The following is a 13,474-nucleotide window of genomic DNA, read 5'->3' on the forward strand; positions in this document are numbered from 1 at the left end:
AGCAGCTTGTTTAGTAGATAAATCAGCCAGAGCATTTCCCTTGGCTCTCTCTGTTTGTAGGTCTGTGTGTACTCTGCAGTGTTGTGGAAGATAAATCAGACCTGGGTGATATGTCTTGGTGAATGAGGTTTACGCAATCACGTTGTGGCACAACCTCATCCTGCTCTCCTTTTAATCCTAAAAGGGCATTTAAGATTGGTGCTGGTCCTGCAGTGGGAGAAGCATGATGTGCAATTTTGAATTAGACAGCAAGATCACCTCATAGCCGCTAAACTTCTGAGCAGACATGTGCTGTGTATGTACATTTTTCAATAGGATTCATACATTGTGGGTGGTGTGAAGTGTGGTGTCGTGCCCCAGAAAGAAAGAAGTGGCCATCTCAACCATCATCGCAAAGGATGCTAAAGCTCTGAGACACACAGGCATGCCTTGAACCTGCATCGGAACCATGTTTGAAAAAAAAAAAAGCAATAGGGCGCAACTTGCCTCCATGCTCCTGACAAAGTCTTACAATTTTCCCTCGCAAACAAATGAAACATTTTTCCATAGTTAGGGAGGCTGAGGCCTGGAGCCATTACCATAGCATTTTTAAAATACACAAAAGCATTGCACATTTCATCTGACCATTTTATACAGTCCGGCATGTCTGAACCTGTGGCTTGTCTCAGGAGATTGTCATAGTAGGAACAGGTATCCATTGGCGGCAGTAACCAATCATACCAAGAAAGGTAAGCATGTCTTTCTTAGTAAGTGGGCGGGGCAGACCCACAAAAAGCATAGCTATTTTGTGACTGACTTTCCTTTCTCCCTTTGAGAGTACAAAACCAAGATATGCAACCGTTTCCTGACACCATTGCAATTATTTCTTGGACACTTTGTGACCACTTTCAAAAAGACATTTCAAAAGATCCGAGTAGAACTGCAGATGAGGAGCCACATACTGCAGCAGGGATGAACAGTTTCCTGGTATCCAAGCTCTGAGAGTAGTTTGGAGGACAATGAAATAGACTGCAGAGGAGTCTATATAGCCCTGGGGATTTCTACACCATGTTAGTTGGCGTTTTTTTTTTTTTTTTTTTTTTTAAACAGACAGCAAAAATTGGCTGTGTCTCCTTATCCACAGAGATGGAAATAAAAATGTGTTCAATAAATCAATCACAGTAAAATACTCTGCATTGGGTGGTATGGCAGTAAGTGTTGATGACACATCAGGTACTATTGGGGCAATCGGTACCATTAGGCTATTGATGGCCCTTAGGTCTTGTACAAACCTATAGTCACCATTTGCCTTCTTTACCGGGTTAATGGGAGTATTGTAGGGCGAGACAATTTCCTTTTAAGAAATCCTCAACTATTGGCTGTAAGCCATCCTCTTGGTTGTGTCTGTGTGTAACCCCCTCGTTGTCCTTGTCCCCTCCCTCTGTATCCCCCTCCTCTCTTTTTATAAAAGTTTCCCTTTTGATTTCCTGAGAAATAATTTTGATAATGTAAAAAAAATAAAAATATATATATATAAAAGAGAGTTGTACTACGCTACGGATTATATAAATAACAAAAAATATCCTTTATGTATACTAAGGGGTTGGAGCTGTCTCTACAATTTATTTCTACCTGTGGGTAGAATAAAATATGGAAAAAGGAAAAGAAAGTAGAAATGGCACTGCCCTCTAGCAAATCAAAATGAAAAGTATACTAGCCAAATCCCTCTATCTAGGTATAACGTCCTTAAATTAGATTAGATTGTAAAAAGTAAAAATTATAAAAACGATTTTTTCGTACTTTAAAACAAGGTGCTGTGTTAGATCCTCTGTAAAGTATTGGTAAAACTGTATTGTCTGTGATCCTTTAAAAATATAGATTACCCTTGTTTCTTTCCAATGCCTTTTATGTTTTTCCAAAAAGTGTACTTTGGGTACAAATGTGTTATTTGTGTTGGACCCCCTGGTGGGATTTTAAATGTCAAACCAAAAAAATCCTTAAATGAGCCAAAATGAGCTATGGTAACAGAGACTTATGAAATAGTTATAAACTTTCAGTGATAAAGAATTTGTAAAATATGTGAAAAAGGAAGAGGAATTAAAAACAGCGCTGCCCTCCAGAAAACCAAAGTGAAGAGTGTACCGACCAAACTCCTCTATCTAGGTGTAGTGTACTTAAATTAGATTAAGTTGCAAAAAGTAAAAATTATAAAACAATTTTTCCGTACTTAAAACCAAAGTGCTGTATTAGACCCTCTGTCGAGTGTTGGTGAAACTGTGTTGTATGTGATCCTTTAAAAGTATATATAAACCTTGTGACTTCCCAGTGCCTTTTATGTTTTTTCAAAAGGTGTACTTTGTGTAAAAATGTGTTATTTGTGTTAGACCCCCTGGTGGGTTTTTGAATATCAAACCAAAAAATACTTAAAATGAGCAAAACAGGCTCTGGTAACAAAGACCTATTAAATAGTTGTAAACTTTCAGTGGTAAAGAATTTGTAACCATGAAAAGTAGCCTTAATTTTATAACCCAACACGAATGTGCTATAAACAGTAAAACTCAAAGTGCCAAGTGCCAAAAATTCATAAAGCCATAAAAGTAAAAAAAAAAAAAAAATTAATATATGAGATTTAGTACAAACAAATGAATACATTAAGACCCCTTTCACACCACACCGCCCTTTGTGTCGGCGGTAAAACGCCGCTATTTTTAGCGGCGTTTTACCTCCGGATTTGCGGCGGATTTGCGGGCTTTCACACTACAAACAATGGTGCAGCTTCTTTAGGGCGGATTGCAGGCGCTATTTCTAACGCTATAGCGCCTGCAAAACGCCCTGGTGTGAAAGGGGTGTAAATGTATAAATTAAATAATATATTTATACTCCATAGATGTGAAAAAAGAGACTCATGCACAAAATGAAGGATGCTGTAACTAATCCTTGATATGCTGAAAGAAGGTGCCAGTGCGCTTTTTTGTGCAAGTAGTGATTTTGCACTCACCACATGCCTTACCCCTACAGGGGCAGTTGCGCCTTCACAGTGTGAGCCCCTGTGTCGCTATGTGGTTTCCCTGGGACCTTCGTATTTCAGCGTGTGACAGCCACCTATTTTAATATATTGTCCAGCCACATCATCGCACTGGTTGCCATCCAGATCAGCCAGTGGAAGTGGTAGTAATCTCTGCTGAATATTGTGCTCCCAGGTCTCTGCTGGAGAAAAGCAGGAATCCCAGATCACCCAACTACTATTGTCCTAACAAATGTTGATATTCCTCTCCTCTCTTTTTTAACAATGTAACGTAAGGCAGTGACTGGAGGCAGTGACTGGATGCTGTGGACAAGGAGGCAGAATAAGCCGCTCTGGTAGCTGCGGTGGACTGCACACTAGTCTCGCCTTGGGTCATAGAGAATGAGGAGGTTGAGGATGGTTTAGTAAGCCAGTCCATCACCTCCTCTGCATGCTGTGGCTGGATAGCATGGGTAACATCACTAAGCAGAGGAAAACGTGTCCTGCCTGAGTACGGACCACGTCCACCTTTGCCTGTGGACACAGGTGCTGCTGGCCCCCTCAGAGTGCCATGGTAATGTCTGCCTCTCCTTGTTGGCCTCCCAGACATGATGTGGGTGGGGGCTTATTACCAAATGTACACATGGGCGGTGTACCAGCTGATTTCATACGATATTCGACCCATGTGTACCCGGCATAAGATAGAATGTGTGTTACTAGACAGATAACCAAGAAAATATATCAAGAAAACAAAAAAAAGAAAAAGAAAAAAAGAAAACATTTAAGAATTGGTTAACTGCAATATTATAAATATTTGAGGCTTAAGCTCTGGTTCACATTTATGTGATTTGTCATACGATTTGATATGTCAAGTCACATGGCAAATCTGTGGCAATTGGCAGCAATGGCACCATCTGAATAGGTGCCATTGATTCCCAAAAGTAGTTTCTGTACTCTGCAATATTACTTTGTGGATTATGTATCCAGATGCTTACTGGGGTTGCCAACTGCCAGTAAATTTACTGACAGTTTGTAAAAATCTGTGCTTTTTTTTTTACAACTGCCAGTAAATATCAGGGGCTGATATTTTCATGCAGTATTGACTTTTTAAGTGTAAATAAAGTAAATTACTTTGGTAATTTTCTTTGTATTGTCAGTGTTTCCATATCATGTTTATACTGTTCAAATATTCACCGTGTTAGTTTTTAATAGGAGTTCTGTAATTTCTCAGGTTGCCAGTAAAAAAAATGTGCTTGGCCAGTAAATTTTCCATTTTCTTTCAGTAAAAAATGCTGCGGAACGTTGCCAACCATGATTTGACTTTGGAATGTAGACGTGGATTGTGACTTCCTAGAAACGAAGAATGGAAAATGAAAGCAAAAAGCAGTTCTAATATATACACGCCTGTGATGTGCTCATTGCTAGAGACTAAGCAGCTGAGCAGGTAAGATCTCCAACAACGGCTCTTTTTACATTATTTTATTGACATTTAAATGTGTTGGTTTTAGGTTAGCACATGCAAAGTGAAAAAAGAGAATACTTTTGATTTCACTTAAGTGGAAATAACATAGAAAATAAATTGGTATATATAGGTATTATGGTGTTTGCTATAATTTACCATTTTAATTCTGAGCGCTGACAGAGAACACAATTTTGTTTATTCTGGGTCTAACTTTTTGAAGTAGTATAGATACAAATTTTTGGACCAACCAGTAAGCCTTCTCAGATTCTTTTTATACTAGGAGTCACAGGTGAAATATATTTTATGTGGCAAGGACCAGGAAACAGGTGCAGACTCATCTAAAAGGGTTTGGAAATGAAAAAGCAAACAAACATAGTAACTTATCTGTAAGGGCTGGTTTTCATTAAAGGATCACTAAGGGCATTTTTATTTTATTTTTAAATAACAAACATGTTATGATTAAGTGGGGTACCCCCTAAAAAAAATAAATTAAAAGTCAGCAGCTACAAATACTGCAGCTGCTGACTTTTAATAATCGGACACTTACCTGTCCCAGGGTCCAGCAATGCGGGGGAACGAAGCCCCCCCACGTTCCCCGCTCCGCTCCCGGCGCCGCCATGCATACTGTGGGCACCCACTGCGCATGCGCCAGCTGCGCAGGGCGCCATGATACGCCGTACAGTCACCTGGGACACGTGACAGGTCCCAGGTGAATGTGCGGTGCGAGGGTAAGTGATGTCACCAGTCCGGGCATGGAAGAAGGCAGACTATGAGGGACTCCCTAGCAACAGGTATTTAGAGGTGAGTACATATTTTTTTTTTGCCAATTTTTTTTTTTTCATTTTTTTACGAATTTTAAGCAGCTTTTTATTTTTTGGTGGAAACACCACTTTACCTCCACTGTGCAGCTCGTTTTGCACAGAGTGGCCCCGAACCTGCTCTTCTGGGGTCCCTCGGTGGCTGTCTTGGCTCCTCCCCGCAAGGACTCCACAACTTCATGCGAGCTCCCTCGCATGGTGTGGAGTGCTCGGGGGCGCGTTCCAGTGATACAGCCAGCGGCCGTAGCCACTCGCTGTATCACTCAGCCCCGCCCCCCGGCGCGCCACGTCATTGGATGTGATTGACAGCAGCGGCGCTGCTTTCAATCCATCCACTCTAACCAATCAATGGCCAGGGTGAGCTGCGAAGAGGATGTCGGGACGAGCGCGGGACTTTAGAAGGGTCAGTTAAGTAAAACGGGAGGATGGGGGACCGGCATTGTTGGATGTTTTTTCACCTTAATGCATAGAAACACTTTTACCTTTACAACCCCTTTAACATCGTCCTCTCAAGAGTGATCCGTTGTGGATCCATTTTCATAGGGTGTTTGACAGACAGCTGGGAGGCACCTGTTTAAACTTCTAAAAGCCTGCACCACTGTGCCACAACAGCGTGCATCCCACACAGTTGCTGGGTGATTGTGGCATGGCCCTATGAATGTATTGAGTGTAGAATTTTGACCCTTGGTTTTCCCTATTTCTGGTTATAATCTTTTTATTGCATTTAGACTGTATTTAAATTGCAATATCAAAAGTTTCCACTACTGATAAGCAAGATTGAGCCTTATATGAATATAAGCTGGGGAGTCGAGAGGAGAAGAGGATTGGGGAGCGGAGGGAGGACGTGCGGGGACACGGGGAGGTGAGCGCCGAGCAGATTTTATGAGTTGTCTGCGCACTTGAAAGCTTTTTCCAGGAGAAGCTCCAGTCATATTTGGTGGCGAATTTGTGATCCATCTGGCAGACTAAGTGGCATATGTTGTGAGCTCTTACATACTTCCTTCTGGTAAGCGTGCATTTTTACTGGTGATCAGCACAGTGTGTTGGTGAAGGAAGATTGCACGTTGTATCAATATCTACCTAAGGAGTCACTCTTCTCATTCAATATACCTTTGAGTGGACTATTTCACTTCTGGCTTTGGGCACTTTTTTGGTTACACTAATGTTTCCATTACCGTGTTTCATCACTGTCATAATTTAGTATCCAAAACGATCCATAAATAAATAAATATCTAAAATAATTAATCACATATAGATCAAGCAGCGCTATTTCATCAGTTAAAGTACAAATATTGATGCTGAAATATATACTCGTTAATATAAATAAATGTATCGATAAGTAAACATAAAAACAAGGAGGAACTCCATTAAAAGTCCATCATTGTCCAGCCAATGTATAACATCACTCGTATATATAAAGAAATGGATAAATCCTTTCTTATATTGGAAACTGCTGCACCACCACCCGTCTTTCAAAAAACCTTCACACATGCAGAAAAAAACACACTCGAGGGGGTCCGTGATAGGTGAAGTCCCCCTTTGGTAGTATTCTTACCAGAATCCACTGCTGTAGTCAGCGTCTCAAAAAACAAAGTGGGTTTTCAAACTCACTTCTCATTCCTCCTTCTTACACATTTCATTAACCCAGTATCAAGCCCACACCAACAATTGAAATTTTCTTCTTCTGATTATTAGCCATATCCATGAAAGCTGTCTGTGGCTAAACTATTAGAGCTTTAGACTGGCAGGTCAGTATTGTGTACATAGATTTAAAGCAGACTTAAACCTGCTGACATAGCAATGATTAAAGTCTATGTTTGCTTGTGAGCACAAACAGTAACACAAGCTAATGTTTAATGGAAGGCTGAAATCTGCATGTCCTTACTCATAGCTGGTAAGCACTAGCCTTAGTGCGAAACGCGTCAACTGTTAGCATCTTTCGCTGTGATGTCATTTGCTGTGTCCTAAATATTATTTGAATAAAGCATCGTTTTAGCATTGGAGTGCGGCCGTCCAGAGTTCTGTCATTATCCACATTTACTGGCAAAAAAACCTGTTCTTAACTTGTAAACAGCAAATCTCAGAAAGAGGCCAGTTCCTTAAGTGGTTAAAAGGTGACATTTAAGGTTTGCCTTTAGGAAAATAAGACAATAGTTTTAGAGTTTCTTACATACAAATGTCACCGTCAGGTCCTGCAGAATGCAAAGTTATAGAAAAACTGTCTCTCCACCCTTCCTGTTATGGTTAACAGGCTGCTTTGTTCTAGACTAATCATTTACACCAGTCCGCATACTAAAACCTTTCAGGCTGCTCTCTGTTATGTAGGAGTAGTGAAATGTGTATCAAACTGTTTACCTTTTCTTTCTTTTTTAATGTATTTTTCTCATGTCTGCATTATTGCTTAGCTTCAATATGATGCATTCCACGTGCCCCCCCCCCCCCCCCCCATCCATCGTTAACCACCTTGTCGGTATGATTATTTCAGATTTTTGATGCTCAAAGTGGTACAATTCTTTTGCATAGAAATTTGGCGTTTAATATTGTCAGCCATCCCGGTTATGATGAAGTTTGAAACACGAAATCATAAACTATAATATCATAAATAACTATAAATAATTATAACAAATAATAATATAATTATAATAAAAATGATTCAATAATGTAATCAGATCAAAAACACTGAAATTTGCTCACTTGCAGAATTGTCGCTGTCGTCAATTTCAGTGTTTGATGACAAATTTACCCACAACTATCACTCAATTCTGCAATTCATTCTAATTTATTATCACCATTTTCTAGCTGGTCTAAAACCACTTTCTATGTAAAGGGAAGGTTTTGGTTGCTATGGACAATCTCCAGTTTCCAGGCAGAAAGAACAGTATTTATAATATAAAACTGCACGTAGGACTCTGGAGAAACCACTAGGGATGTGAAATTATTTCATATAGCAATGTAATCTGTAATATTAGTGTACTGTATGTATAGTGTGTGTTTCACTTTTTGAACTTGGTGCCGTTCTCCATCCCCATGGGTCACAATGCTCGCAGGGAATGGAGCTCGGCTCTGTGGTGAATCAAGTGGAGGATGAGCCGCTCACACTGCGGGGAGACATCGCAGGATCCTGGGGACTAGGTAAGTGAGCTGTACCTGTATCCTGCGATGCGATCCCGAGTGTGGCTCAGGGTTACCGCTTTTGGTACTGAAAATCCACCCCGAGCCACACTCGGGAATACCGTCAGGAAGGTTAATGTGACATGGGTTAACAGAATTAGGGGCTGTGATTGCCACTCATCGAGTGCCTGACTTTGCCCACACTTTCTGCCCAACTGCTCCACTCATGGGATCTGTATTGCAGTTTCTACAAATGTAACAGGATCTATGAATGGAGGACGAACAGCTAATAGGTCCGCACCCTTCCTTCATGGATCATGTTTCATTCATAGAAGCCGTATTAATGGAATCTATGAATGGGGAAGCTGGGCAGAGAGAGCGGGCTTTGTCGGGTACTCTTGATGAGTGCCTGTCACAGTCCCTTGGTGGGGGAGGGGTTCCAACGAGGAGGATTTCAGCCAAAGGAGGACACAGCAGCTGCACCCCCCCTTCACTTCATAAACCCCATTCCCATAGCTCCCAACTGTCCCTGATTTCGAGGGACTGTCCCTGATTTGGAGCAATGCCCCTCTGTCCCTCATTCCTCCTCATCTGTCCCTCATTTTAGTCTGCTCTATATAGTTGTATATAAAATGCACTTTTTATTCATCAAAAAAGTGTTTCCCAGTGCTAAACCTTTCATCTGAATTCAAAATTGCTGCATTTGTGAATTACAAAAGCCAATATAAAGCAATAGTGGTGGTAAAAAAAAAAAAAAAAAAACACTTCTGGGTTTAACCAATCTTGTTTTTCTGTACAATTCTCCTTTAACCACTTGCCGACCGCCGCACGCCGATGTACGTCGGCAGAATGGCACGGGCAGGCATAAGGGCTTACATGTACGTCCCTTGCCTCCCGCGGGTCGGGGGCCCGATCGGGCCCCCGCCCGGTGCCTGCGGCGGTCGGTATTCGTTCGGGAGCGATGCCGGACGAGGGGACGGCCATTCATTCATGGCCACCCCCTCGCGATCGCTCCCGGCGAATGAAAATGTCCGGTGACATCACTTCCTCTCCTGTAATGTAAACACAGGAGAGGAAGTGATGTATTCTCTCCTCCGTGTCGGTAGTTTTCGTTCCGGCACCGAGGAGAGAGCATCGGTGAGTTGCACAAGCACTACACTACACAGTAGAACATGCCAGGCACACTCACACCCCCCCCTTTACCCCACGATCACCCCCCAATTACCCCTGCCCCCCCAGTCACAGTGACACCAATTGCTTTTTTTTTTTTTTTTTTTTTTTTTTTGCATTGGTGTCATTTGTGACTGTAATAACTGTTAGGGCAGTTAGGGTTAGCCCCCTTTAGTTCTAATGTGCCCCCCTAACCCCCCCAATAAAGGTTTAACCCCGTGATCACCCCCCGTCGCCAGTGTCACTAAGGCAGGGTTCACATTGCAGCGGTTTATGAGAACGAATGTGATTCGCACCGCACTGCAGTGCAAATCACATCCGATCTCTGTGCGATTCGAGTTCAGCCATTCGCCGCACCCGCCACACCCGCCGCACCCGCCGCAAATTCGCACGGGACCCTTTTTTTGGCCCGCAGCAGAATCGGATCGCATGGGTGTTCACACCATGCGATCCGAGTTTGCAGATCGCACTGCGATATGCGAACTGATCTGGGGGTGTCAGTAACATTTCACTGACACTCCCAGCAGTTCGCATAGGGCAGTGTGAACTGCCGCCGGGAGGCATGCGATGCGGGAACCCGCCGCGGATTCGTGGCGTTTCCGCATCGCTCCAGTGTGAACCCAGCCTAATAAGCGATCATTTTTCTGATCGCCGTATTAGTGTCACAGGTGACGCTAGTTAGGCAGGTAGGTATTTAGGTTCGCCGCAGCTTTTTATAGCGCCAGGGACCCCCATATACTACCGCATAAAGCCCCCTGATTGCCCCCTAGTTAACCCTTTCACCAGTGATCACCATATAACTGTTACAGGTGACGCTGGTTGGTTAGTTATTTTTTTATAGTTTCAGGGCACCCGCCATTTATTACCTAATAAAGGTTTAACCCCCTGATCACCCGGCGGGTGTCATTTGTGACTGTAATAACTGTTAGGGCAGTTAGGGTTAGCCCCCTTTAGTTCTAAGGTACCCCCCTAACCCCCCCAATAAAGGTTTAACCCCGTGATCACCCCCCGTCGCCAGTGTCACTAAGGCTGGGTTCACATTGCAGCGGTTTATGAGAACGGATGTGATTCGCACCGCACTGCAGTGCAAATCACATCCGATCTCTGTGCGATTCGAGTTCAGCCATACAGATAGTATGGCTGAATTCGTGTCGCACCCGCCGCACCCGCCGCAAACTCGCACGGGACCCTTTTTTTGGTCCGCAGCAGAATCGGATCGCATGGGTGTTCACACCATGCGATCCGAGTTTGCAGATCGCACTGCGATATGCGAACTGATCTGGGGGTGTCATTAACATTTCACTGACACTCCCAGCAGTTCGCATAGGGCAGTGTGAACTGCCGCCGGGAGGCATGCAATGCGGGAACCCGCCGCGGATTCGTGGCGTTCCCGCATCGCTCCAGTGTGAACCCAGCCTAATAAGCGATCGTTTTTCTGATCGCTGTATTAGTGTCACAGGTGACGCTAGTTAGGCAGGTAGGTATTTAGGTTCGCCGCAGCTTTTTATAGCGCCAGGGACCCCCATATACTACCGCATAAAGCCCCCTGATTGCCCCCTAGTTAACCCTTTCACCAGTGATCACCATATAACTGTTACAGGTGACGCTGATTGGTTAGTTATTTTTTTTATAGTTTCAGGGCACCCGCCATTTATTACCTAGTCTCACTAGTGTACCCCTAAATTTAGGGGTGTCTACTTTCCAAAATGGGGTCATTTGGGGGGGGGTTTGTGCCATCTTGGCATTTTATGGCCTTCAAAACTGTAACGCCCTTAGAAAGCCTGAAGGCGGTGCTTGGTTTTCGGGGCCCCGTACGCGGCTAGGCTCCCAAAAAGTCCCACATATGTGGTATCCCCGTACTCAGGAGAAGCAGCAGAATTTATTTTGGGGTGTCATTTCACATATGCCCATGGCATGCGTGAGCAATATATCATTTAGTGACAACTTTGTGAAAAAAAAAAAAAAAGTTTGTAATTTTCCCGCAACTTGTGGCAAAATATAAAATATTCCATGGACTCAACATGCCTCTCAGCAAATAGCTTGGGGTGTCTACTTTCTAAAATGGGGTAATTTGTGGGGGTTTTGTGCCATCTTGGCATTTTATGGCCTTCAAAACTGTACATGCTCACCATACATGCTCTTTAACCACTTCAGCCCCAGAACAATTGGCTGCTCAATGACCAGGGTCTTTTTTTGAGATATGGCACTGCGTCGCTTTAACTGACAATTGCATGTTCGTGCGACACTGTACCCAAACAAAATTTACGTCCTATCGACGCCAGGATAAATAAAGAGGGTAATGCTGGCCATACATGGTTTGAATTTCCAAAGAATTTTCTTTCGAATATTGCATCTAAGAATTTTCGTACGAATTTCAACAGCCGATTTTCATGCGGCAATCAAATTTGAGGAATCGGACATGTTGGAAATTTTTTGAAAAACAAACCATTTTCTAATCAATGATGTGAGAATCGTACGAGAAATGTAATAAGAAAAAAAATGTGCATGTGCAAGAAAAGAAAATTTACAGAAATAAGAAGATTCCCGGCCACAAAAATTATTTTCTGTAGCAACATGAGGTTAAATTGAGGGCTTGATCGGCCGAATTTCGAAAATCAATGGTGGCATCATCGGATCAGAAAAAAACGAACTTTCTGATTTAGAAAAGAAAATTTGTTTCAAAATTCGACTATGTATGGCTTGCTTAAATCTCCCCATAAAGAGCAACAAAAGTTGACAGGGGTACTAATCCTTCCCTACTGTTTTCAAACTAAACAAAAGTTTTGGAGGGTAGCACAGCGGTGTAGTGGTTAGCACTCTCACCTAGCAGTAAAAAGCGTCGCTGGTTTGAATCCCAACCACGACACTACCTGCCTGGAGTTTGCATGTTCTCCCTGTGCCTGCGTGGGTCTCCTCTGGGTACTCTGCTTTCCTCCCACACTCCAAAGACATGCTGGAGTGTAGCTTAATTGGCTTCTGTCCAAAACTGGCCCTAGTGTATGAATGTGAGTTGGGGACCTTGGTTTGTGGGCTCCTTGAGGGTTGGGACCAATGTGAGTGTGCGATATATGTGTAAATTAACAGCATTATATGGGTACCTTAAAGCAGAGTTCCACCCTAAATTGGAACTTCCGCTCATCAGAACCCTCCCCCCCTCCAGTGCCACAATTGGCACCTTTCAGGGGGGAGGGGGTTGCAGATACCTGCATAATACAGGTATCTGCACCCACTTCATAGATGGCTCATACACCACTTCCTGCCCCCCCCCCCCCCCCCCCGCTGGGAAACACACAGGTCCCAGAGACAGCAGGGACTATCTGTATTGTGCAGCGCAACTCGCACATGTTCATTAGGGAACCGGGAAGTGAAGCCACAAGGCTTCACTTCCTTATACCGAAGATGGCGGCAGCAGCACCGAGACCCGAGCGACAGTTCGGCTTCGGGTGCTGACATCGCAGGCGCACTGGACAGTTGAGTGTCCTTATTTTGAGTCAGCAGCTGCAGTATTTGTAGCTGCTGACTTAAAAAAAAATAATAATAATATAATAGATGTACAGTCAGGGATAGGGATAATTGCAGACACTCACACCCACTCAGGTTGAACTGGATGGACTGGTGTCTTTATTCAACCTTGCTAACTATGTAACTATGTGAGGGCTGCATTCTACTAAAACAAATATCAATGAAAAAATAGAGCAAATGCATAACTTACCAGTGGGGGGGGAGAGAAGCGCCTATTAAGGGGTTGATTTACTAAAACAGGAGAGTGCATAGCTGAATTTAGAAGCTGATAGGCTACCATGCACAGTGGCACCAGATTTTTCACTCTCCAGTTTTCAGTTTTCAACCGCTAATGCAGGCCATACATGGTCGAATTTCAAATGAATTTTCTTTTCAAAATTAGAAAGTTCGTTTTTTTTTTTTTTGTGA

General features: G+C 43.1%; 1 protein-coding gene across 1 annotated transcript in view; it reads left to right on the plus strand.

Moving 5' to 3' along the window:
- The first annotated feature begins 4,335 nt into the window (after nucleotides 1-4,335).
- Nucleotides 4,336-13,474, plus strand: part of LOC143931485 (phospholipase A and acyltransferase 4-like) — a 34,977-nt gene continuing 25,838 nt past the window's right edge. Inside the window, exon 1 of the mRNA XM_077455759.1 lies at nucleotides 4,336-4,427. The gene's annotated coding sequence lies outside the window, so the exon portion shown is untranslated. The remainder of the gene's footprint in view (nucleotides 4,428-13,474) is intronic.

The sequence above is a fragment of the Lithobates pipiens genome, unplaced genomic scaffold (assembly GCF_037356315.1).
Source record: "Lithobates pipiens isolate NorthernLeopardFrog02 unplaced genomic scaffold, aLitPip1_a1.2 Scaffold_10, whole genome shotgun sequence".
Lineage (NCBI taxonomy): Eukaryota > Metazoa > Chordata > Amphibia > Anura > Ranidae > Lithobates > Lithobates pipiens.